This window comes from Apteryx mantelli, unplaced genomic scaffold, assembly GCF_036417845.1.
Source record: "Apteryx mantelli isolate bAptMan1 unplaced genomic scaffold, bAptMan1.hap1 HAP1_SCAFFOLD_40, whole genome shotgun sequence".
In the NCBI taxonomy this organism is placed as follows: Eukaryota; Metazoa; Chordata; class Aves; order Apterygiformes; family Apterygidae; genus Apteryx; species Apteryx mantelli.
The window spans coordinates 95,313-101,308 of NW_027118755.1; positions in this window are offsets into that span (position 1 = coordinate 95,313).

Sequence of the window (5,996 nt, forward strand, 5' to 3'; positions counted from 1 at the left end):
AAGGAAAAAAAAAAAATCATGTCTAGTGATGTAATTAACCTACTTAACCCTTAATGGTTTTTAAATACTTCTGGATTTTATTGGATCTTAAAAGGATCTTAGGCATACTAGAATGTATGGATATGTTTAATTTGTCACTATGGATCATTCCCTGTTTTGCTCTGGAGTCCAGTTTTCCTGACCATCCACACTGCAAGGGTTCTAGACTGTGCTGGGAATGATTTTGTCACTTCACTACTTCTCTCTCCAGAGATGATTTGGTGTTAGGTGAGTGCAGAGACCAAGCAGCTGGCCAGATGGGATTTTGTTTCGTCTCTTTATCCAACTCAGTCCTCCACCAATGCTCCAGAAGGCATCATAACTCAATTACGCTCATGCCGTGACTTACTGAGCCTGAACATTCAACCATTTTTTTTCAGCCTACTTATCCACCCATTTAGATGGTAAGGACCTTCTGTGGGTACAAGAATATTGTGGCAGATGGTGTTAAAAGCCTTACTAAAGTCAAGGTAGTTGACATCTACTGTTCTTCTCTCATCCAGAAATCCAGTCATTTCAGCATAGAATGCAATCACAGAATCACAGAATGGTTGAGGCTGGAAGCAGGGTCACCTAGAACACATTGTACAGGATTGACTCCAGATGGGTTTTGAATATCTCCAGAGAAGGAGACTCCACAACCTCTCTGGGAAACCTGGTCCAGTGCTCTGTTGCCCTCACAGTGAGGAAGTTTCTCCTCATATTGAGATGGAACTGTCTGTGTTTCAGTTTGTGCCCGTTGCCTCGCATCCTGTCACTGGGCACTACTGAAAAGAATCTGGCTCCATCCTCTCTACACCCTCCCTTTAGATACCCGTATACATTGATAAGATACCCTCTCAGCCTTCTCTTCTCCAGGCTAAACAGGCCCAGCTCTGTCAGCCTTTCCTCATGAGAGATGCTCCAGTCCCCTAATCATCTTTGGAGCCCTTCACTGGACTCTCTCCAGTAGTGCCATGTCTCTCTTGTATTGGGCAGCCCAGAACTGGACACAGTACTCTAGATGTGAATGAGGTTGGTTGAGCATGATCTACCTCAGGTAAATCCATGCTTTCTGTTCCCAGTCACTTTCTCCTTTGTGTACTCTCAAATGTGATTGAGCAGGACATGTTCTATGACAAACTCCTCACCAAAGTGTGGTTAAAGAGGCTTTAGTTCCCTTGATCATTCTTTTGGGCCTTTTTGAAGATGAATGACACATGCTCTTTTGGCCACTTGTCAGGTACTCCCCCCAATCTCCATGACCTTTCAAAGGTGATACAGAGCATCCTCACTATGATTTCGGCCTATTCTCTCAGCACCCTTGGAAGCAACCTCTTGTTCCCATGGACTCTTCAGGGCTAAGTTCACTCAGTCAGCCTCTGACTTGATCATCATCAACTGCTGGTTATTTTTTTCCTCTCTTCCTTGCTTGCCTCTGCACCCAACCTCTAACACCCCAAATGCGACTAAGTCCCTTTAGAACTGAGTAGTCCTCATGACTGTTCCAAAGGTGGACCCGTACAACTGGATATGACTTCCCACAGCCTTCTGGAGTCAGGTAGGCCAGCTTACCATTCAAAATCCTGAAGCTGCATAAACCAGCAGGCTGCTATGAAGATGGCCTCCTGGACCTGGGTAGACCTGCTCACCACTCTGAGGAAAGTCTCCCAGAGCTGGGGAGATCTGCTCACTACACTGAAATCCTGGAGCCAGGTGTGACACACCACTAGAGGGGCATCCGGGTTTCACTTGGATTCCAGGGTTAGTTGTGCTGAACTCGAGAGATCATCATTTGTCAAGTGTGAGAATTTATTAAAGATAAGAGGCTATAACAAAGATAAAAGTATAGTAAAGTTGAAACTATAACAGAACTAAAAATATATATACATATGAGCTTTACAGTTCAATCATGGATGCATGATACAATGATGACTCTCACCTTTTCCTCGAGGGCCACCCCTCCGGTATAGTTTTCCCCAGATTCTCTAACAATGGGTGCACAGTACAGTGACTGCTCTCACACCTTATGGGCACTCTTCTGGTCTAATTTTCCCCGGTTTCTCCTCACCACGCTGTTGACATCAGGGGTATTCCCATTGATGGGTGGGTCCTCAGGTCCACAGGTCAGCTGACAGTGGGTCCCAGTCCACAACAAACATATGTGGCTTCCTCTCTTTTATAGCCAGTGTCGCGGGCAGGGGAGGTTATTAGTATTCTATTCTTACCACTCCAACGGTTTCTTGTCAGAGGTTCTCTTAACTCCAGAAGAGTAACCTTGAGAGACGTCCCAACTCAAGAGGAGATTCAGCGCCGTGCAGCCTGCTGCCGTGCAGGAGAGCTCAACGGGCTTTAGCCTGCAGTGCTATTTATGGGCATAGAGTTTGACTAACGGTCATACAATATTTGGTGTGGAGATGTACTTTTTTTGCTGACCTCATGCCGTGTTGGGGAAAATATACCCTTTTTTGCTGATCTCATGCCCATTTCTGGCCTCACCAGTTGCAACCAGAATCACCTAGTTCCTCCTGGTCAGCCCTGGGTGCTGTCAGTTATTTGCGGTCAGCTGGGGCCTGAGATGGATGGGGTGGGGGGGCAGAATAGTTGTGCTCCACCACACTTTGGGCCTCAGATGGGGCGGGGGGAGATAGTTGCGCTCCACCACAGCCAGTCAAAACAGTGCCAGCCAACAGGTATACAAAAGTAGTATATTAATAACAGTGTGCATATCAACAGGTAGCCTCCTGCTCAGCCCACAACACTGCTCAGTGGGTAACAATGCGCCCATTAACAGGTCGTTCTGAGGGGAATGGCTCCACAGCACTGAGATGTTTATGGTGTGGGTCTGCCCTGTCACTTCTCCTTTGTCTGGACTTGTCAATCATGGGGTCGCTAGAAGGTGTGCATCCAGGCTGCAGCAACCCCACAGTGTTGTGGCTCCAGTCATGGTGCACCTGGGGTTCATTGACTCTTGGGGAACACTCCAGAGCAAACCCCTCTTCTAGGGGCTGCACCATCCAGAGTCCCATGCTTGCTTGTGTGGCGCCTGTCACCCGGTAGATTTGATGACTATTTCTAATTGCCAGAGCTCTGTAGACTAGCTGACTGCTCCAGAAAACCAAGCTGGGTAGACTTTCTGGCTGCCCTGAAGATGGCCTCCTGAAGCTGGGTAGATCAGCTGACCGTTCCAAAGTCCTGGAGCTGGATAGACCAATTGGCTGCTCTGCAGGCAGCCTCCCAGAGCCACTTAGACTGCCTGCCTGCTCCAACGAAAGCCTCCTAGACCTGGATAGAGTGTCTGGCTGCTGCAAGGCAAACGCAGCAGGCTGGCCACTCCCAGGGAATTCCCCAACCATTTTTTGTTTCCTTGGAGGATTTTATTTTCTCTCTTCCCCTTTTTCTTGCTTTCTTTGCTTTGCTTTCTATTTTGTTTTCTTTTCCTTTTCTTTTTTTTTTTCCTGTTTTCTCCTTGGTTTCATTTTGCCTCCCCCCAGCCCTCCCCTTTCTCCTGCCCCAAGCTCCCTGGGAGACCCACTTATTACTTCACAAACAAAACAACACACTGTCCTACAGAAGGGAAAGGTGCTGTTTATTAATCTACATTCTTTCTCTAATTGTTCAGTGTTTTGTTTTGTTTTATTTTATTTTATTTTAATTTTCTCTGTTGCTGTTCCTTCACTTTGGGGCCCAGATGTTGCTTGGGGCTGAGGAAGAATCCCCTACCTCAGGCTGCCTGGCACCCCGAGGCAGCAGGGGCCCAGGCAAGCCCTCACCACCCCACAGCCCTTCTCTCACTGCACAGGAGGAAGGCAGCTGTGGCTGCATGGGGCTGATCAGGTGTGGCTCACCAGGATCTGTGAGCTTTCCAGGGAAGGAGATTCCATCCATGTCATCTGTCTCTGTCTCCCCTATACACCCTCCAGCCATCAAGCACTCTGGGAGACACGCTTATTACCAAGCCCAGAAGGTGTGGGAAGGGAAGAAAAGATAAAAGAGAGTGGTACTTGACCCCAGTGCCTCCCCCTTGCTCAGCATTCTCCCAAACCACCACAGGAGTAGGGTAGCACCAGGCCCAGGGGTGGGGCAGGCAGTTTGGCATCAAGACAAGTTCTACCCAGCTCATGAGTCTTAAGCATCAGGGGCCAGGCCTGCCCACCTGCTGAAACTGTGTGGAAATGGCTGGCTGGCTGCCACCTGCACTCGTCCATCTGCCATGGCAGAGCCAGTAGAGCAACACCAGGTCTACCCCACACCCTGCAGAGTGTGAGGGGCATGCTGGAGCTGGACCCAGTGACCATCACACTAGGGGAGGCTGAGGGTGGCAGCTGACTTTTCAAGCTCTCAGGTCAACTAGCTCCTGAGCAGGGGAGGTAAAGAATAAAAACAAGATGGGAGCTGGACCCCTCCTGACGCAAGAAGGGACCTCCTGCTTGCACCCTCCCCCTCCACCGCTGCAGCCCTCACCACCACAGATGGCAGGGAGGGCTGGCACTGCAGGAATTGAGGGGAAGGCCACCCAGCTACCCAGCATGTGGTGGGGGCCAAACCCCCACCCTGCCTCGGATGACCAGCAAAATCTTGTGTCAAGGACCAACTCTGCTATATATAAAACCCCAGCCCAGAATCAGGTCATCTGTGAATGATTTAGAAGTGGATTCTCCACTAACATGTGGATCACAATGAGTGAAAGGTCATGCCACATTTGTCTGCACTCCAGTCCCAACAATGAGCAGCACGTCACACTGAGAAGTGACTATCCTTCCTTGCTCAGCACTAATTAGACCACACCTAGATACAGCATCCAGTTTTGTGCCTTCAATAAAAGAAAGACATCAATACACCAGAGTGAGTTCAGCAGAAGGCCACCAAGACAGTAAGGAGCTGGAGCACCTGCCCTCTGAGAAGACGTTAGGAAGATGGGCTTATTGAGCCTGGAGAAGGGAAGGCTTCAGGGGCATGTCATAGCATTCCTCCATTGCAAACTTACCATGAATAAAGAGCCAGGCTCCTCACAGTGATGCATGGCAGAAGAATGAGAGACAATGGACATAAGATCAACCAAAAGCAGTTCCAGCTACGCATAAGGAAAAAGAAAAATCACTGAGGCACCTCCACTCTGTGGTATCACTATGTATAGGGGGATTCTGACTTGGAGGTATTCAGTCATAATCCCACAGATGGCAGCCTCACTCCAGTGGCTACTCGGCCAAGCACATACAGCAACTGTCTGAAGGACTGTGAGGACCCACATTCATGGTCTGTACGCATACTGAAAATCAAGATCAAGTGAGCTTTTGCCCTTCTGCTCCACAGGAGGTTTCTGTCCTCCCTGAGCTCACCTTAGGATACCTGCATTATGGTTTGACGCCCCAGTGAAACTCGCCACCTGACACTGTCCCACAAGCACGTAACACCACTCGCAGGCATCAGCGGCAGGAGTTGGGCACTATGTGCCAGAAGTGAGAGCACCCTGCCTCATTGCGTAAGCAAAAAGTGATAGGAGTAGTGGTGTTTCACTGATGGCCAGGGCGTGGTTCTCACATGCAGAGCTCCCACTGTTCTACACCTCTCATGTCTCTTCACAGTGCCAGACTAGAGTCAAGCTTAACGGAGTCTTCTTTCCCCACTGCTTTCACCAAGCCAGTTCCCTTGGCTGTGGTGCCGCCTGAGAATGTCAAGGCCCTGAGTGCATTAATAGAACCTTAGGTGCCCTGACTAGGCTTACCTGCAGCATCCACCAATTCCCTCTGACCAGGGGCTCAATTTCACTTCAGGCTGGGGTTCTATGATTGTGCCTGAGCTAGGTATTAAGTATGTCTGCTCCTGTATGTGGTGCTACAGGACTTGGCAGTGTTGGTGAGGCCATTGCCTGGCCTGTGTTGTGGCCCTCCTTGACTCCTGGCTTGCCTTCCCTTAGGGTAAAGCTCCACTCTTGCTGCTCCCTGAGAGTTAGCTCAGGCCACCTCGGCCCTGAACCG